Source organism: Acinonyx jubatus, chromosome B2, assembly GCF_027475565.1.
Source record: "Acinonyx jubatus isolate Ajub_Pintada_27869175 chromosome B2, VMU_Ajub_asm_v1.0, whole genome shotgun sequence".
NCBI classification, from domain to species: Eukaryota; Metazoa; Chordata; class Mammalia; order Carnivora; family Felidae; genus Acinonyx; species Acinonyx jubatus.
In genome coordinates, this window is record NC_069385.1 from 23970188 (window position 1) to 23992181 (window position 21994).

The following is a 21994-nucleotide window of genomic DNA, read 5'->3' on the forward strand; positions in this document are numbered from 1 at the left end:
CCCTGTTTGCCTGTTTTAACTACCTGCATATCATTTAACCTCATTGCTCCCTTGCATGAAGTTCAGTACCATCTCAAGTTCACTACCAACCCCAGACATTCTTAATTTTCTCTTGGACTAGTCTAATAGACTCCTACACAGTCTACCAGTAAAATCATAATTAGTCTTCCCCAAGCTGCTTTTCCTAATCTACTTCTCATTATTGCTAAATTTATCTTAGTGAAGCAGAGCTTTGAGCATCAATGGCATAGTTCCTTAAAAAATATGTCATGGTGTGCCATGCTTTTAGTAAGTGAAATCTACACTCTTTAATTGGGCATTCAATCCCTTGTATTTTTCTCACCATGCCTCCCCATTTTTTAAGTATGTCTCTCACTATATCTTTAAATTTTTTTGAATGTTTATTTTTGAGAGACAGAAAGAGACAGAGCACAAGAGGAGGAGGGGCAGAGAGAGAGGGAGACACAGAATCCGAAGCAGGCTCCAGGTTCTGAGCTATCAGCACAGATCCCAACATGGGGCTCGAACCCATGAATTGTGAGATCATGACCTGAGCTGAGGTTGGATGCTTAACTGACTGAGCCCCCGGGAGCCTCATGTCTATGTCTTTTACAAAGATTCTATGCTATTGGTTCCTAAATGTAGCCAATGATCAGAATATCCAAGCTGTTGAAGACTGAATCCTATGTTTGACTAGGAACAAAAGAATTTTTTTTTCACAAGATAAATGGTTGATTCTGATTATCTGATAAATTTGCAAACTACTGTTCTAAATATTCAACATGAAACATACATCATATGTTTTTTCTCATCTGATCCATTTCACTTGCAGGGTCCTCCTCCATTTCTAGCTAATGAATTGCAGTCAAAACTTCTCAGACCTAGTCCCCAGTTTGCCTCATCCTGAAGTTCCAGGTACCGTGCTAAGCACTTTACATTCTTTCATTTAATCTTCAACTCTGCTATGAGATAGATATAATTGATGCTAAGAGAGCTGTCCAAGAATATATACACCTAGAAGTCAGCACCAGGATTTGAACAGAAGCTGCCAAAACCCAAAATATTAAGAGAAAAGCATATTTTATTGGGACTTACACCAATTATACAAACCCTATTCACTTATTTTATATCAATTATCTTGCCACATGATTTTATGATCTTGTATAATGGTAATTCTACCTTGTTGAAATGTTTACTTATGATATTGTTTTAGCTTCAGCTGTGTTTTCTTTTAGATTGGTTCCTGTCACTGAAATCTGCAATGAGGAAAAGCATTACAGAATCACAACTTTTCAAGCTATAGTGATTGAATTGTGATTAACTTGATTCACTAAACATCGATTCATCTCTTCTTAGATATCTAAAGGTATACAAAATAGCAAAATCTGGTGATAAGTAATAGTTTCTAGAAATATCAGAGGCTCAGGAAGGAGTGCCCTGGGGAAAGGAGAGGGGTCTGGAAGGTGGACAATTCAGTATCTCAGTTTGTAAGGTATAAGAGTAAATGAAAATAACTTTTATCCGTTCATGAAAGGCAAAGAGAAGTTTTCCCCCTTACCTTTTCCCTTAGAGTGTTTTCTTGGACACATATTAAAACTGGGTCCTTCTACTAACCTTTGCAGGGGTTTTTAAACGTTCATTTATTTATTCTGAGAGACAGAGAGAGAGAGCACGTACAGAAGCAGGGGAGGGGCAGAGAGAAGGACAGAGAAAATCCCAAGCAGGCCGCATGGTGTCATTGCAGAGCCCCATGAAGGGTTCAGTCTCACAAGATCATGACCTGAGACAAAATCAAGAGTTGGATGCTCAACTGACTAAGCCACTCAGGCGCCCTCTTCCTCTAACCTTTGGAACAGAGAGACTGATCTCCCTGAGGATTAAGCCCAGTCTCCATTTGCCCAAATAGGACCTTCTGGATTATTAGTTACATTCTGGAATTCATCTTGTTTAGGTAAAAGCACTTGTTTTCTTGTGGTCATAAAAATTCTTAGCCTTGGAAAATCCCAAGTTAATTTTCTAGCACTGCCTTAGAAACAGATTTCTAGTCATGCCATGTTTTCTTAAAAGTTACATGCTTATACTGAATATCGCCTATTTCTGAACTTCTAAATGAAGCAAAACTATATTTCTGGAAAGCAATAACATTTCTTACATGTCCTCCTTGATGTCTTCATTACATGTCCCCTTTTTGTACAGTGTTTTCCCATTATTGCATTATTCTCAAAACAAGCTAATAAAAAGCACATAAAGATGCTACCTTCTCTCCCATATACAAATGCCAGAATTGATATACAGAGATGGCTAAGAATTTGTCCAGTAAGGTATGTATAGGAAGGAGGACTGAGGCAATAACCATCCTTCTGGCGTTCTGCCCATCAGTCTTCCTCTTTTCAGTCAGTTTTGACAGGTGTTTTGAACATGACAGAATCCTTGGAAGAACCGCTCCTTTCTCCTACAACTTATGGCAGAAGCAAGCAGGCTGGCCTGCCTCCCCATACCTCCACCTCAATATCTTAAACCACTGAGCAAAGAAAAGCAGTTAAAACAATCAGGAAACAAATATGTAGCTCTGTAAAAATGTCACGAAAATTAATACTCAAAGTGCTCTATGACTGTATCATAATGATTCTCAAGCTGATATTTTATTTTCATAGCAAATGCCAAAGAAACTCCACCGAGATTGAAATTAGAAAATAATATTAAGCTGAAGGAACCAGAACAAAATAATATTTTCATTTTATCTCTCAAATCAGGATTTATCTGACTAATAGCATTTCTGGGTTCATGTGTATTTAGCAATTTACTGAGGGCTACGCTGATATTTCGGGGATTCTTGTGAATCCTATGAAATAAATGAGTTTGCTGGGGACTGAGCGGCAGATAGCAGTCAATTGTTTTTACTAGTTAAATCTATTGATAATATAAGAAGAAAATAACAGACCTGTGAAAACTGCAATAGGAATTAAATGGCTGATTTTGTTAGAACACAGCGTATGTGTCTTGTTTTGAAGTGTATATAACTAGAGGGTTTTTAATGAAGAGAAAAATGTAGTTTCGTGTTGATCTTTACTATTAATGTTCCCTCATTTCCTCTTTTGAAATCTGATAGTACTTTGTGCAATCTTGAGATACTTGTAATGAATTACATTACTCTAGAGTAATTTATAGTCCTTTTAAGCTGTTGCTGAGTATGTTTCTCCAGGTTAGGCACATGCTGGATATCCCCCTTCTTCCTATAACACCTAGCTCAGTATCTGGTTAAAAACATGTTTGAATATTGAAAAAATTATTCAAAATCATGATTAATAAAAACCTTTCCCAAAATTTTTCTGTCAGAACCTCTACTTCCTTGGATTTTTCCGGGAGGAAGATGAAATTCGCCAGCATGATCGGTATAAATTTTGCAAGATTACGGGATAGAACTCACAGTCAAGCATTATTACCTAACATCCTTCTAAAGGATGGAGGCAGCTTGCCAACTAGCTGTCTTTGCTATTCTAAGATGTAGCTTTAACTTTCTAAAGTTTAAATATTGCTACTAAGGTTTTGCTTTTAAATCTTTCTTCAGCTTTTCAAACATGTCTTGTGGACTATTTTACAGTTATCCTGAGCTGTGTGGCGAAGTGGGGTGGGGGTGGAGCAGGGTTCAAGGACAGTTTCTAATGTCCCAGAGAATTAAGGAAATGGAGAGAGTCCTACATGAAGAAATGTGTGGCTGTGCAAGCAGAAGTCCTGTGGTAGATAACATTCTATAGGATGTTATTTCTTTGAAATTCTAACATTGCATCAATAAATATTTTTTTGGCATGTCAAGGACATTTATCTCAAAAATTTTTATCAAAAACATAAATATACTCATTAATCTTTTACCAGCTGATACTCTAAGATAAATATAAATATTAGAGAAATAAGCTTGGAAAGGGCAGCACAGGCAAAATAAATGTTTGTTCAAAAGGGGAATTTAAAAGTGTCAACAAGGAGTATCTTAGATCTCCATAGGAGATATGGCTAGTCCACTTGCTTCGCAATTTTACTGTAGGCCTGCCCTGGATAAGGGTGAGCATTTCATTAGCCATTGGCGTCCCTTCTTAGCATTTATTCTTGGTACTTGAGAAGAGACTCTATCTTATAATGACACTAAAGCTGCTTTTCCTCTCCTGGGAGCTGTGTTAACAATAGCACATTCCTTTAGCAATCACTGTGAGTGGCAAGGCAAGGACGCCTTCCATTCTGATGCTGTCTGGAAATGTTCTCCTGCATTCTTCAAGCTCCAGATTAATCTGAAGCCTCTGTTCACACATTGTGCTGCTATTAGTATTATATCTGCTGCATGGATATGAAGAGATAATATCAAGTGATGAATAATGTATTCTAAAAATACAGCCCAAAAAAGTAAGGTTGACATTTTATTATAGTAGAATCTATGGAATCAAATTTACGCTTGTCAAAAGATCATAAATGGCCTTTGAAAAACCATGGCAAAAGAGATTTCCAACTATAACAGAAGTCATTTAGTGGCTGGAAAGGTCAGAAATATCTGCCAAGGTCAAAAGAATTGAGAGAATTACATTTTATCTTTTGCTTTTCATGTGAACAATGATTCACCCATCAGATACTCAGAAGAAAGCTGTATTTTGTATGGCTGTAAGATTAGCTGATAGTATCTGTAAGTTGATATTAATTTCCTTGTTTGCTGAAATTGACTGGACAGAACATGTTTCTGTTTAATGCTTCAGAATACTAAGTTCTTTTTTATATTTATGAATATATAATTTTGGTTGGGTTCATGAATAGAAAAATAGAAAATTGTAATAATATGGGTTTTTTTGGAAGTGAAGGTCATAGCATTCATACAATTTTCAAAGGGTTCCTATATGCCAAAAACAGCTGGCATACACAAATTGAGATAGTCTGGAAGATTTAAATAGGAGACTACGTATAAAGTGTGGGAAGTTATAGGAAAATCATGTTGATAACGCAATATTCTTGGGCTTATACCATACAAGAAGAGAACCACCAAGGAGAGGGAAAGTGGTAAGAGGGAAAGGTAACTGGAAGAAGAGGCATAGAGGCCCATGCAGAGATAGCTTCCTGACAGTAACCGTGAACTTCAGTTGATAGGTGATCTCTCCTTCTTCCTCCTAGGTGGGAGCCAGAAGACACTCTGATCTCATTCTCATTTCACTTTCTGTTCTCATAGTCATACACTAATTGGCAGAACCCCGGAATCTAGTGGGCAAAGAAACCTGTGATGTAGGCCAAGTGGAAGAGTCTCCAAGGACATTGAAAAAGATGATAATGGTAGGAATTGGATCCAGAGAATGAATGAATGAATGAATGAATAAACGGTTACACATGTATAATATTATATATAGTGTTATACACATTTACATATAATGTATATAGGTATATATTTTTAACTATGTTAATATAACTGTATATCTATATCTATATTTATATATGTATCATCTATATCTAGCTCAGTTCTACCACTAAAGCAAGGTTACCTCTTGTTAACTCATTTTCTCCTGCAAAGTAGAAATATGTCTCCTTGTGACTCTCACATTTGTTCAAATTCTTATTCTTAACTCTCCAGAGCATGGTTTGGTATTCCTTAAATATTTGAATACATTTAACATTTTCCTTTTAACTCATCTCTTCTCCAGTTTTAGCTAACAAGATTATCAAGAATTTCTCCTGTTATATCTAATGGGGTAGTTTAGACTCTAAAGTTAGCAAGAATGGTGGAAATGAGCATAGTTAAAATAAAATTACATTTTAAATCACTTACACCATCCGTATAACATGTATACATTGTTTAATGCATGCAGTATTGTATTGGAGAGCCACGACAAAGGCAACAAAAGCAAAGTCTACATGTAGCTGTGCGGGAATTGAAGGTATTTTATCTCATATGTGACTACAAATCCACAGTGGTGAATGGAAAAGGAAGGAAAAATTCTAACATGTCCCTAATTGCCTGTAGGGTTTATGCCATTCTGTTTTAATATGAAGTCTCTCTAGTTTTTATAAATCTGTGTTTGTTTCTTCCTGCAAGGATTAAAGAAATGAGTGAAGTGACATCTTTGGAGAAGATTATAAGACATAAGTTAAATGTGTATATGTTATATTTCTACAATATATGGTTTCTACTCTCCTCTCAACTCCCAAAACCCTCTTCTTGGAGCACTATTTCATCAGTATTTCTTGTCTAAGATATTTAGACTTGGACATGATACCCCAGTTTTGAATTTCCTATGTAGAGGATAGAGAATAATAATACCTTAGACTTAAAACTATAATGCACTTACTACAACCAATAATTGCATTGCTACACTGGTTAATTTATATTAAATTAAAATCTTTAACTTTTTAAAATAAGAGCTGTTATTTAATTAGGCACTGATAAATTGAGGACCTATGTAATTTATAACCCAAATACATGCCAACTGATTGGTCTTCGATAAATATTTTTTTGAAGTCACCTAACCTGTTGCAAGAAAATTGTAAGAAATGAGATACATAAGTTTTCAAACTCTAGATGGATAAACATATTTGTGAAATATTGTAGAAGGGACTCCTTCATTACACAGATATTTGGAATTAATGAGCACAGAGGTCTTTTAATTCAATACATTCAACAAATATTCATTGAATATCTATTATGTGACAGGTGCCATAAAACAAAGTTACAATTAATAAGTAATTCATGATCCCTAGCCTAGGACTGCAGTTTGGTAGGTTGACAATATGTATGCCGAAGTTAGAGGTGGTGCTTTGAAAAGATAAATGATGCTGTGAGGGAACAGTGTAGTTAGTCTTCCTCGGGGATGAAGGTAAGGTATGTGCATGGTAGAAATTCTTCACAAAAGATATAACAGGAATCTTGAAAGATATAAAGAAAGAGTGGGGGCCTCACAAAAGATACTCCAGGATAGGAAGCAGCATCAATGGTTCATTAATATTAAACTAATGTCTCCTACAGAGCTACAGAGATCATAGAGGTATAGAGAATATAGGGATATAACCAGAGAAACAAGTAAGAAAAATATTATTAAGATCTCTACCAGACTTGTATTTTGTACTTCATCCTATGAGCCTTGAGAGCCAATAAAACACTTTAAATTAAGGCGTGATTCGAAAATACCTGTCTACCAGGGTGCCTGGGTGGCTCCAGAGGTTAAGTGTCCAACTCTTGATTTTGGCTGAGATCATGATCTCATGGTTCCTGGGATTGAGCCCCACATCAGGCTCTGTGGAGCCAGTGGGGAGCCTGCTTGGGATTCTCTTTCTCCCTCTCCCTCTGCCCCTCTCCTGCTTGTGTGCATGTGCGCTCTCTCTCTCTCTTTCTTAAAATAAATAAATAAACATGAAAAAAGGAAAATAAATCTCTACCACATGGAGGATGAAGTAGATTTGGTATAATGAGGTTTTGAACTAACATAGTAGCAGTGGAAGTGGGGAGATGGGGAAATATGATGAAATCAATCACTCAGTAGAACTTTATGTTTTGACAAAGAGTTAGCATATCTCACATCTGGCTTGTTAAACCAGGTAGATAGTTGGGGCACGTGGGTGGCTCCATGGGTTAAGTGCCCAGCTCTTGATTTCACTCAGGTCATGATCTCATGGTTTGTGGGTTCCAGCCCTGCCTTGGGCTTTGCATTGACATTATGAAGCCTGTTTGGGATTCTCTCTCTCTCTCTCTCTCTCTCTCTCTCTCTCTTTCTGCCCCTCCCCTGATAATGCTGTCCTTCTCTCTCTCTCAAAAATAAATAAAAACTAAAAAAAAAAAAGAAAGAAAGAAAGAAAGAGAAAAAACTAGGTAGATTGAGTTGGGTTTACCAGAAAAAGATCTGAGGATGAGAAGATTTACAGGTAAACACTTTGGCCCTTTAACTCTTAGGTTCCTTTGAGACACATAATTTTCAAAGTAGACAGTTCAATATATGATTCTAGAAACCAGAAAAAAATGTATGGGATGAATAAATATATTAGAGAGTAAAATTTAAAAAAAAACAGATATATGGTTGCAGGCATATTATACAATAGGGAAAGAGAGGGCCAAGATCAAAACCTTCTTTTTTTTTTTTTTTTTTTGATCAAAATTTTTTAAGTGGAGGGGTGCCTGGGTGGCTTGGTCAGTTAAGCGTCCGACTTCGGCTCAGGTCATGATCTCACGGTCTGTGAGTTCGAGCCCCGCGTCGGGCTCTGTGCTGACCGCTCAGAACCTGCAGCCTGTTTCGGATTCTGTGTCTCCCTCTCTCTCTGCCCCTCCCCTGTTCATGCTCTGTCTCTCTCTGTCTCAAAAATAAATAAACATTAAAAAAATTTTTAAAACAATTTTTAAGTGGAAAAGGACTCATCAAAGGGCGATGTGAAGAAAAAGAGTGTCATCAATATTATCAGAAGTCAAAGGCTGATAAAATTGGATGAGGTCATTGAACTTGGTGATTAGATGTCATTGGTAAACTTGCTAGAGGAGAGGGGTATCCGTGGAGAAATTGTGGTAGAAGTTCCATGTGCACTGAAAGGTGAAAGGCTGGGCTGGGAAGAGGGAATGTAGTCATGAGCTTAGACTCTTTTATACTCGCTGAGTGTGGGCTGTTCTTTTCAGGTGCTTTGCTTTCAACAGAAGAGTGACAGAATTATAGAGTGGAGGGGTTTGGGTGTTATACATAAAGAAAAATGAACAAGAAGCTCCAGGAAGTGGGGAAATATTGAAAACACAAGAAAAGGACTGTTGATGGAGCAAGTTTTGACATGAGAAGGCAACAGATCAGATAATGAGCACAGAAAGAAGAAGGAGCCAAAAGGAGGCAATGCTTTTTGAGAATGGGAGAAATAAGGAGAGTGGGTTGAAATTTAGACGAATTTGTAAGTAAGAATACTGACCAAGTTAGCGTCTGATAGGTTATTTGCTCTCTGTTAGTTTTTGGAAACTGAGAATGTTGGAATTGTATTTTAAGAATTGGGGCAAGTTGATTGATGAAATGGAAAAGGGCTTCTGGGACCTGTGCAGAGTTGTTATGGGCTGAATTGTGTTCTCTGGGAAGAAAAAAAAAATAATGTTGAAGACCTAACCATGAGTATTTTAGAATGTGGCTACATTTGGCGATAGGCTCTTTACAGAAGAGATTAAGGTAAAATGAAGTCATTACAGTAGCCCCAAATTCAATATAATTCATATCCTTATAAGAAGAGAAAATTTGGTTGCAGATATGTACTGAGGGAAGGCCATGTGAAGATACAAGAAGATGGCCATCCATAAGCCAGAGAGAGTGACCTGGAACACACCCTTCATGGCCCTCCGAAGAAACCACCCAGGTGACACCTTGATCTTGGACTTGGCCTCAAAAACTGAAAAAACTAAATTTCTGTTGTTTAAGCCACCTAGTCCGTGGTACTTGTTATGGACGCCCGAGCAAGTTAATACAGAGATAAACTAAAAATAAAAGCATATTTTCATAGTGATATGTTATTTTGCTCTTCAAGATTTGGTGCTCCAGGAAGAGATGCATAAAAGTTATATTTTATGTAGTATGTGATAACTATTTTTTTTTAAATAGTATATGTGTCATTGTCCTCCAGGGAAAGAACAAAATATCAAAATGATGTTAAATTTGGACTGATATGTATGAGAATAAGTGGTATATAATATATATCTACATAATTAATGTAAAATTTAAATAACACAAGGAAGAAAATTGGGAAAACAAGAAAGAAGGTGATAGGCAGTTAAGTAGGAAAGAATCAACTAAATATTTATTAAGGTTTACCACCAGGAAACATGTTTCACTAACACGTCTAAATTCACTCCTTAAAACAGCCTCTAGGATTAATATTGTCATTTTACAAATAAGGGAATTGAATGTCAGAGAAGACAAATAACTCATCAAGATCATATAACTATTAAATATCAGAACTGGGATTTGAATCTAACTCATCACCTCTAAAGAATAATACAAGAGGTATAAGAATGGAAAATATAATTAGTTGCTTGGTGAGTCATTGTTTTCATGAATTCCTTTTTTGTATTATATGAAAACACATATTTGCACAATAACATTAGGTGAAAATAAACTCGGACTTTCTTTCAATTTGTTTCAGTTCTTAATAGGCAAAAGGAAACCAGTTAAGGCTCCTGATAAATTACTTTGTATTGAGTGATAGTTAAAAACTTTAAGATGTGATTCTTACAAGCAGCGAAATAAAGAAAATAGATTATGTTATGTTACATTTTATGTCACCTGATGTGATAGTTACAGAAAGCCTAGTAAAAGATCAATCAAATTAAATCCTATTGTGGTTGTTAAAATGAATAATTTTATAGACCTAGCAAAAGATAAAACTTTATGGCTAGAGAAACAAAAAATTGTGTTTAATATACATTGTTTTTGTTAAACACCTATAAAATGTTGGTTTTGAATTACAATTATAAGAGCAATGTACATTCTTAAATACTTTCAACAAATAACAGTAAAGTTGCTTTTCCTTCTTGTGTAATATATTCCCCACAGAGAGTTTGAAGAAATTTATAAATACATACTTAAGGAGGGCCTGTAGGTCTGGAGGATAATGTGGTAATCTGATTCCAATACTCCATCACACTCCCTGGAATAAATAAAACAAAGCAATAAACAAACATGAAATCAGCGAAGGTAGCAAATAAAACTACACATAATCCACAACTTCAGCATTACTAAGAGAGAGAATACCACAGCTTATCTACAAGCAGAGAAATAAATTCCTAAAGACTTCCTGCTGCCTGCTGCTTCCAGCCTGTGGGTTCAGAGAGCCAAGAACAGGAGACCTAAAAGTCTCAGTGAAAAGAAGACATAGGCAAAGCACAGGAAAAAAAAAATCTGTCTCTGTCTCTGTCTCTGTCTCTCTCTCATGCACACACATGCACACACACATTCTCAACCAGCAAATATTTATTGAGCCTCTATCTCTCAGGAGTGAGAATTCTTACCAAAGATGCTGAGCAAAGAATGCCTTCCTCCCTTCCCTCTCCACTCCAAGAACTAAGATCTTCAGTCCAGAAGAGCCTAAAGTTGGCAGGAATGGAAATCACTAATTCTTCATGTGGGTAACTGGGAATGATGATGAGAAGGACCAATCCCAGTCCTACCTCTTTTGTCCTGGAATCATGTTTCCTAGCTGTTGAGAACACAGGTTTACATAATAGCCCCTGGTTCAATTAATATACTTCATCTTGAGAGACAATGTCCTAAACACATCCTTAAGCTGGTGCTTTAGCTTTGACCTTAGAAGGCCACATAATGTATGAAATGGTAGAATCAGCATATACTTGATTATTTACCACCATTACTCCTACTTTTTTTTTTTAAAAAAGTAGAACCCTTAATCTAAGGAGAAGTTTGGGATATTTTATGATGATATATCAGACACTCTATAAGTCCTTTAACAGTGATACTGTCCAAGATGTTATAGGAAAGAAAGGCAGTTCTGTGCCCCAATACCTATTAATTCAAGTTAGGACAAGTCACTATTCACTCCAGGGTAGAACTGGTCTGATCTTTTAAACTTGTCACCAAGCAATTAGTTGGTCTCCCTGATGGGTGGTACAGTGACAAGTTCACATTGGTCTCTACTTTTAACTGGTTTGACAGTCAATGGCAGTTGCACCTAGTAGCACTTTAGCAAGAGAGAGCCCATGCTGGGGAGCTCATGTATTATGCCACCAAGGCTATTTCATCCATAGGTCCAGTGTATGAGCACTGAAATGTATGAGGAAAGAGGCTGGCTGAACTCTTGATGAGTCATGTGTCCAGGTGTCCCGTTAAAATTCTGCAAACTTGGAGGATTTCTCCACAGCATTGCCTCCTTGAGCAAAATGGAGGTGTAACAACAGTTCATATTTTATTCACTGCAACTATTGTGATCCATTCCTGAACCAGGCCTGGGTTTTCCCCCTGCTCTATCAGCTGATTGGATGGGATCTTCTTAAAATACAGGTGTAAGTCCAAGGATTGATGTCCATACAACCAAAGCAATAAGGGAATCTTGTGTCTTTAGAAACTGTGCATGCTCCACTTTGAATATACCACTTTCATCATATAATTTGGATGATCTGACAATAACTAGCTTATGAAAGGTGGTACCAGTTGCATAGTTATTTAATATCCCATAGTCAGGATACCAGTCTAAGTTAGGACCAAGTGATATTCCAGGAGCTGCGTTGTTAATGCTGATTAGGTCTCTGCTGCAGATGGCCTTGCCCCAGCATCTTTGAGGTGTCTTCTATAATCCTCTATAGGGCTTGCCAAAAACTGCTTATGGGTTCTTTTCTACCACAGATAGTTCTAGAACCAGGAGATCCGCTGAGTCATATTGACCAAGTGACAGGCTGATATGGACAAAGTACAGGTATGGTACTCTGAACCTGTTGTAGAGAACTTTTTTGCTCTGGGTTCCCCTCTAAACCTATATCTCTTTGGTTCATTTGATAAATGAGATGGAGCAGTCCTTTAAGGGTATAGAATGTGCTATTTCCCAAATCTGAAGAGGTCTTCTCAATTCTCAACTGCTCCTTTAGTTGTAGAATTCTCAAAGTGCAATGATTTCCCATTTTCTGTGAATGACATGGTAGCTGAAAGATAGCTGCAATTTTTTTTTTTTTTTTTTTTTGCTACTCCTTTCATTAAGAGGTTGAATCCAATTTCCCTTTCCCCTGAATTTGGGCTGGACTTAGTTACTTATTTTATTAATATCCTACAGCAAAACTAATTCTCTGGGGCTTTTGAAGCCAAGTGATACATGGCCTTGTAGCTTCTGCCCAGCACTCTTGAGGCATTCACTCTTAGAATCTAGTTTCTGTGTTGTGAGGAATGTCAACAAGTCCTGAGAAGACGTCTATGTGAAAAGAAACTGAGGTCCCCCCTGACAATTCCAGCTGAGTCCACAGTTAACAGCCAGCCTCAACTTTCTAGCCATGTGAGTGAACCTCCAGCCCCAGGTGATGCTGCATGGAGAGGGGAGGTGGGTTCCTGCCTTTTCCTGCTAAATTGCAGATTCATCAGCAAAATAAGTGATTGTTGTTTTTCTAAGTCACAAAGTGTTAGATTGATTTATTATGCAGCAGTGGATAATTGGAACAGAGAGAAGGCCTTGTCATGCCCCATATCACAGGACTGCTAAATACTTTACCCGAGTGGCAGGCACCTGAATGTTTTTAGGGTTTAATTCCCACACTGTGGTTCACATGTGGCTAACCACCGTATACGTAGTATACTTGGCAGTTTCTGCTTACTTCTGAGTCATATATTGTCATCAACGTAATGGATTAGAGTGACGTTGTAAAGAATGTCACCTGGCATAATCAGAGAGGCACAGTACCTTCTTAGAGAAAAAAGAAACTATTAAATAAAAATGTGTGGGACCTTGCCAGTATTTATTTTCTGGCAGCAAACAGGAGAACGTGTCTTGGAAGAGATCTGGGGGATATGGAAACAGGGAAGATAGAATATTAAAGTGGATGTGAGAAAGTCTTTGCTGTGAAGCTAGCTCTTGCACACCTCATAATTTAATATCCTGTCATTGACACCTGAAGCTGGTCCTAATGCAGTGCTGGTATCACTTCTTGAAGCCCGGGTAAAACAATGGTGGGTAGCAGTGATGTGGAAATGCTGAAATATAAAACCATATGGCATAAAATAAATCATTTACAAATAACTTAAAATAAGACAAAGATAAATTACGATTAAGTGGGTAATTCTTATAACTGATGGGATTGGTTATATGGATATTTAATTTTCTTTTTTTTTGAATATTATTTTCTAGGTCCTCTTAGCAGTTATCTCTTTATCTGCCATATGGGAATAGGCCAATTTTTATTCTGCTGCAATTTTTCAAAGAGATGAACCCTTTGATTTTGCAGAATATTTCACCCATGATCAGTTTTACTCTACAAAGTAGTACAGAAAATGTGTTAACATTCACTAGGCTTTAAATTTCATCATGAGAAAGAAATACATATTTCAGTGCAGTAGAGTTTTGTCTCATTTCCTATCATATCTGCATTTGGATTTTAAAATGTTAAAATTATATTCAAACTCTTCCGTCAGTGCTGGCTGAATTCTCATTTTTTATGCATTGTTTGTGCATTTATATTTAAAACCAGACATGAAGTTGAAAGAAACAACAGAAATGGAAATTAGAAGAAGACAATGAGGAACCCAAACCATAAATAACATCCAGGAACAAAGCCTTTATTTAGTTAAGCATCTAAAGCATTTGTTCGTTCATTCGTTCGTTCGTTCATACAGTTATACTTTCCTTCAGTAAATTATTATTGGGCATCTGTCAGACATTGAGGATTTGTGAATAAACAAGGTCTAAATGTTCTCTGCTTTCATAGTGCTATAATCTAGCAGAAAGAAATATATCACAAGGTTACAAAATAAATTAGTTAATTAAAACTGTGATTGATTGCTATAAGTACAAAGAACACAATAGGCTTCTAAGCAGCCTTCCTCCTTCTGCTATTGCCCTCCAACAGCTCCTGTAGTCTTTTCACAACATAGCATCAATGAATGCTCCTTTGAAGACATAAGTCATTCCTCTGCTCAGAATCTTCCAATGGCTTTCTATCTCACTTAGAGAAAAATCCTACTTTGATTACTTGTTGCAAAGTAACAGACCACCTCAAAACTTAATAGCTTAAAATAACAGATGATTATCTCTTACGTTTGGGATTGACGGGGTTCGGAGGGGCTGGTTCTTGAAGTTTTCCATGCGGTTGTGATCAAAAGCAGCTGGGGCCAGACTCATAGAAGGCTTGATGAACCTGCACGTTCAAGATGACTTTTCACTCACATGTGCATTAACTGAATGGCCGGAGCCGCTTGGAGATGGCCAGAATCTCTCTCAACATGCAGTTTCCCCATTGGATAGCTTGGGTGTCCTTAGAATATGGAAGTCTCAACATAGACTTTTTATCATAGTTAACTTTCCCAAGAGACACAGATAGAAGCAAGACACTTTATGACTAAGTTTTGAATGCCACACTATTGCGTACAGTGGCTCTGGGTTCCTTGTGGAAGGTGTCTTTACAAAAATGTGATTACTAGGAAGCCTAACTCCAAGTTCAAAGTCCTTCAAATGACTTACAGGCCTCTGAAATAAATCTCAGGACTCACTTCCCTATTAATTCTGTGTCCTAATTCTATACTCTCCATCCCTTGATCATTCCATTCAGCTATTCTGGTTTCCTCATTGTTCACTGAAAATACTAGGCTGAAAACAATGACAGGGAATATTGTACTCTAATTTCCTCTTTCCATGACATTCCTTACCAGATGTTTACATAACTCCCCCCATTTCATATTTATGATGAAAAGTCACCTGGGTGAGATGTTTTCTGATTACCCTATTTAAAATTGCCACCAATACTACTGAAACCACGATCCTCCTATGGCATGTCTACTCTTATTTTTTGTTTCATTTTTTTTCATGTATTTAGCATCTAACATTATTTTTAAGTAAAAATAGTTGGAAGTATGGCATATAGACAGCAGAATCATAGAACATAAAAGGTGCATCCCAAAGTGAACAAATCCATAAAACTTACACCAAAAACAAATAACAGCATATCACTACCACACAAGAAACTTTTCATTATTCCCTTCTAATCACCACTACCCCATGAGTGGTAATCATCCTCTTGATTTCTAGTAGCATGAATTTTTGTCTGCTTTTAAACTCTCCATATATGGAATAAAACAGAAAGTTTACATTCTTTTATTTCTCTCACTAAATATAACATTCATGAGATTCATTTACTGTTGGTGCATGTAGTTGGAGTCTTGTCCTCATCACAATATGATATTCCTTTATATGAATTCACTGTAGTTTACCCATTCTATTATAGATGAGCATTTGGGTTTTTCTGTGTTGGGCTAATCATACTGCTATAAACACTATTGTATATGTTTTTGATAATTTTATGTATTTACATAAACAATATACATTTCTGTTAGCTATATGTTCCAAAGTGAACTTTCTGGATTGCTGATATTCTACTTATTTTATTTGATTATTGACTGTTTCCCCTCTTAATATGAGTACAGTTTAATGAATACAGAAGGTTTTGTCTGTAATGTTAGAAGGTGGAATAGTGAATGCTTTCATAGAGAAAGAAATTAGAGTTGAAATGTTAAGGATGAGTAGGTACCTAACTATGTAATACAGTTGGGAAAATCCTTTCTCAAGCAGAAGGGAAAAGCCTGCTCAAAAGCACTGGAGGTGGCAAAGAGAACGGTGCATCTAGGAAAATGAAACACGTGTGTAGAGCTTAGAGAGAGACTAGAAAGTAACATGTTAGAAGATTCTAAAGATTTTTTGCATCCTTTATAATATCATTTTTAAGTATTTATTTTAGAGACAGAATGAGAGTGAAAGGAGGGGAGACACACACACACACACACACACACACACAGAGAGAGGGAGAGAGAGAGAGAGAGACAGAGAGAGACAGAGAGAGTTTCCCAAGCAGGCTCCCCACTGTTAGTGCTGAGCCAGATCCTGGGCTCAAACTCAAGATCACGACCTGAGCCAAAATCAAGAGTTAGACACTTAATCGACTGAGCCACTCAGACATCCTTAGAATATTTTACAGGTTTTACTTATTATTTTTTAAGTAGCAGGATGTGTCTTTTATAAGATAACTCCATAATCATATTTTCACTTACAAAGAGAACCCTGGGCCCACAACACAATAGGGTAATGAATTGGGGGAGAGGGAGACTGTTTGGGAGGATATCTAACAGTGTAGTCAAGAAACAATCAAAATTGGAGAGGAGATTTGGAAGGTATTTAGGATTTGAAGAAACAATGAATTTATTATGGTTGAGACATTTTTTTCTAAGATGTCTTCAGGTTTGTTTGAAAAAAAAAAAACAGGTTGAGAGGTATTTAAGATATCCCAGGAAAGATTTGGACATATACTTCCCCAAGGAAGGGTCTTAGAGGAAAGGATAGAATTTAGAGCAATTTGCAATATAATAAAAACATGATGTTGTATTTCAAGATAATAATGGTCAAGATCAGGGCTAGAAGACTGTCAATATCTAAATTACGGTTGGGAGAACACAAGACAGAACATGAGCCTGAGAGAAAAAAATGGCCAGAAATGTGGAGGAAAAGCTAGATACATTTAAAAACAAAAGTGTTTTAAGGGAACAGAGTGGCTAACACAATTATTGACATCATAGAACTTATCATTATCTGATATCATTTTTGTTCTTTTATAGGAACAAACTCTCTCCCAACTCATTACTCTATCCTGTTGTGGGCCCAGAGTTCTCTTTGTAAATGAAAATATGATTATGCTCTTATCCTATAAATGACACATTTTGATGTTTGGTATCATCAAACAATTTGTTTCATGTTTTTGTTAGTCTTCCACTTACTAGAATATGAGACCTTCAATTTCTGTATTCTTTGTGTCTAATACAGGGGTAGGTATTCAAAAGTGTTTGTTCAGTCAACATGAATGAAGCAGTTTATGTATGATGAAGACTGAAGGTATGCCCACTGGATTAACAATATGGTGGTTTCAGTGACTGTTCCAAGAGTTGGGTATTATTAGTGTGCTTGGCCTGTCATGACAAAAAAACCCCAGATATGTGGCTTACAAAGCAGAAATGCATTTTCTCATACTCTAGAGACTAGACGTCCCAGATCAAGGTGCCAGCAGATTAGTTTCTGATGAGCCTACTCTCTTCCTAACTGATACAGACAGCCGTCTTCTCAATGTATCCTCACATGGCCTTTCCTCTGTGTGTGCAGAGAGTGTGAAGGAGCTCTCTGGTGTCTCTTGTCATAGAAGCCCTAATCCTCTTGGGTCAGGTCCTATCCTTATGACATATGTCAGAAAATGGAATTAATAAGTTTCCCTATGATATGTTTGGCCTGGAAGGTGTGGAATGAGATAAGGCAACAGTTAGGACACATAGATTGAAAGTCGGGTTTTTATTCTGTGTATTCATTTATTTTACATGAAGAAGACAATAAGACTGATCAAGTAGGAAGCAAGAGATCAAGATGGGAGGAAAGAGCAGAGAAAACGGATGACATGTGTTTTCTGGAAAGGCTGAAGGGGATGAGATCCAGAGCAGAGAGAGAGAGCTTGGCTTTAGATTAGATAATGTTTGCTTTGTATCAGTTAAAAGGCAGGGGGAATTGGGTGTGGATGCAATGAGGTTTAGAGGTGGAGGGATGAAGAAGCATTCTCATCTGGAAGTTCAAATTTTCTCTATGAAGAAGTCCAGGGTCTTGCCAAATTAGCTGGTGAATGGTTCAGTGGTAAGGGAAGGGATTAACCAGGGGAAGCATTAGGGTCTCATGACTTCATCCACATGCACACTGAGTGTGCACTATGCATGATCCCTGTTTGATGCCCTGTGATAGGACATCATGTGTGTGAAGTAATATTTATTGCAACATGTTACCAGAATGGAAACAAGTAACCAGTCTTATGATTTACTGGACGCAAGACAAAGTTTACTGACATTTTGAGGAAAAAAAAAAAACAATAACAAAAAAAGTGATTAAGCAGGATGGTATTTAGACAAAGGCACAGCATTCCACACCTACTTCATACTCTGTGCACAGTAAATCCTCTCAGAGAAGTTAAGCAAAATAAGGCTTGCATTAAAAATGGTGTAGGATACCATTATTATTCTGGTTTCCAACAAAAGGCTCTATAAAATCTCTCTGGAGGAAAAAAGTGCAACACAAAACCATGTAACAAAGGAAGGCAAAGTAGCAATGAAGCAATAGCTATCCCCTGGAAATCTCTCAGAAGAATCACAGTACAAGTACATTGTTTCAAAGAAGGCTCCTAGTACCCAGCTTGGGGAGTGGAGACCAGAGAATGTAGGTGATTGTTCACTCACAGCAGTTACCTATAGTTTTTGCTTGCTTGTTTTTATATGCCTAAATTGTGTTTGGCATAGGTTTTTGACAGGAACAGAATTAGGAGCCTAGAGTAGTACTTAAATGTGTCTATTGGACTTATGTAGTTCTTGAGATTAAAAAAATATATTTAGGGCATTAAAAATTTCTGCGAATTTTATATTGTGTATTCAAAGAACACAGAATAGATTATTGCACTCTCAAATAGATATTTTCTATTACTGGATTACAGCATGTTGTTCTTTCCCTTAATAGCACTTAGTACTAATTGTATTATATCTTTATTTGTGTTTATTTGTCCAATGTCTGTATCTTCTAGTAGAAGATAACCTTGTAATTACAAGAATCTGCCTCTCTTGTTTAGTTGAGCACTGCTTATGCTCAATCATATTTATTGTGTTGAATGTGTGAAGTCCATGTAATAGTTTCCCCCCTGAATATTAGCATAAGGTTCTGTTGATGTGTGGGGCCTCTTCTTGTTTGCTAATTTGGTTAAAATCAGTGATAAATGAAAAGATAGTAGACTTTGAAGCCTAAGTGATGTCATACAAGTTACAGGGGCTCTGGCTCTCAATTTTCTCATCTATAGAAAGAATGCATTAGAGAAGAAATGATGCAATCTAAAATAATGGCAATTGAAAACTCATCTCCAGTTCAGGAAAGCAGGGGTTTAAACTAAGGGAAAGGGATTATGAAAGGGTAGGTCCTATCTAGTCTTAGTGAAGAAAATCAAGAAAAGCAAAAATTCAACGATTCTGTATAATAACGAATTAAGAAATGTTGAACCATCTGCTAGAGTTGTTTCCCCAGTAGAGTTGTTTGGGGAAGATCAGAAAGCAATTTGGATAAGAGATTTGGTTTGAAGAAATGGAGCCCTGAAATGATGGTGTCAGGCTAGGGCTGTGGAACCTCATAGGCAGTTATGAACTTCCCCATGGCAGTGATGAGTCATAACGTATGGCAGAGAAGTAGCAACTGATATATGATAATCAATTTTGAATTTTTCCCATTGTGTTTTGTAATTTATAATTTCTCTTCCTTATCCAGAGATCCTGGGTACTGTTACTAACAGCTACAATGGAGCTAAATTCAAGTGTGCATGTATATGTGTATGTGTGTGTAACCATGCATGCATGTGTATACAGATCTTCTGTTTACACAGCTGATTAGTTGTATTTATCGAAATTGCTGATGTCAAATGCATGTATCTTACGAAATCTGACTCATCTCTACTAAATATTCCAAACACAAATTTTTTCTATATTGTTGGTTTTAATAGTCTATTTTGGAGAGGAACTTACAAGGTAGTTCATTTTAGTTTAAATTGTCATTCTAGGTTAGATTTTCCTCTCTCGCTGAGCAAAGTTAGCTCAGGCTGCTGGAACTGGGCTGACCTAAGGGCAGAATTTGAGCCTCTAATGTTTCATTTTAATCCAACCTCCTACAGACTCTATGTGCCACCCCATTGACTCTAGTGAATGGATCCTCAGATGCAGTTTGACTCATGCTTCTGTGACCTTGGGATATAGCAGGCAAAGCACAGATATGCCCTTCTTTTCTATTGAGCCTCTCTTCCTTAAATTCTTATGTTCTTATAGCTTCATAGTTAACTATTATGTTGGACAACCATGTGGCTGCATAAATCCTATGCAGCATTAATGCTATTTTAATTGTACATGATTTGACATATATTTTCCAATTCACTTTCTAGAATTTACCTCTTAATTTCTTGGTAAACTGAATTTGTCAGAGTGTTGGATTGAAACAGCTTTCTTGATAGATAACATCATGCATTATTTATGTTCAACCTTTCTGTGAGGGACACAGATTTTGGAAACAAGTTTAATAGGCAGTTTTGGATGGGAAGTTTGCTTCTGGCTACATATAAAAGTGCATCTAAATTCTCATCCTGCAAGGTAGTCAGAATGACATTTGTTGGTTTAACTTGAATAGTAAATAATGGGATCAGGCATTTTAAAACATTAAAATCAAACATGATGACAACATTATACAGTTTAAACAAGATAAACAAGTTCTGCGTATACAGTAACGGGGTGGATATTGCTAGCTGTTTACCCAGTATCCTCTTTCTTCTTTATAACAGAATGCTAACTTGCTTTATGTACGTATTTCTCTCCCATATACCTTATGCTGCCTCAGGGAAATATGATCCCCCCTCAATTCCAAGGATAGCTCAGATTGGACTAAAAGAAATCCCGCCTCTCTTGCCAATGATCAATTCAAGAATAAGTTTGTGATCCAATGTTGCTCAACAGATTAGGTTTTCTGGAATCTTTGGGGGAAGTATTCCCTTGGTCTTAAGTCTCTGCAAACCAGCTCTCTCCCTCCTGCTAAATATGAAAGCAAGGGGATATGAAGTTCTGGCAGTCATTCTACAATCTGATTTTTCACTGAGTCAAACAACCTTGAAGTCTGACCTACCTTGGGTCTTGCTTTCAGGTGAGCTAATGTGTCTCCTCACTGTTAAGAAAGTCCAGTTTTGTGAGATAAACATTAGTGAAATGATAGTAAACACATTGTCACATAAACATATGCAAGTAAAAATAACCTGATAAACATGAAAAAATACATGTGACTGGGAATTTAATTTAGGGGTCAGAGGAGGCCTCTTTGGAGAGATCATGATTACGTGGCATCAGATGTATAATTTTTCTAAGCGAAGAGTTCAGAAAAGAATATTCCATGCAAAGAGGCCTTGAGGTAGGAAATTTGTTGGCACTTTTGAGGAACTTAGAAATACTTAGCATGGCTCAATCAAGGATAAAGAGTAAGCATGGAAATAGAAAATTGGTATGAAATGAAGCTGGGGATATAAGCAATGGCTAGATACTTTAGGATGTTGAAAGTATTAAAGGAATAATTAATTCAATCAAATATCATCAGATTTTGTAAGTTGAATGCTGTTTTTCTCCTTTACTTCTCCCTGAACTTTTATTAATAACCACCATGGTGGGGGGGGGGGCTGGTAGGCAAATACCTGAGCAAGGAAGATGAATGTCCTTCCAAGGCTCCCACTGTCCTCTTTTTCTAT

General features: G+C 36.9%; 1 long non-coding RNA gene across 1 annotated transcript; it reads left to right on the top strand.

Annotated features, from left to right (window-relative positions):
- The first annotated feature begins 837 nt into the window (after positions 1–837).
- Positions 838–5599, top strand: LOC128315499 (uncharacterized). Its single transcript, XR_008298302.1, has 3 exons — positions 838–915; positions 1236–1366; positions 5201–5599. It is a non-coding gene; the product is annotated as an uncharacterized LOC128315499 (long non-coding RNA).
- Positions 5600–21994: the final 16395 nt, after the last annotated feature.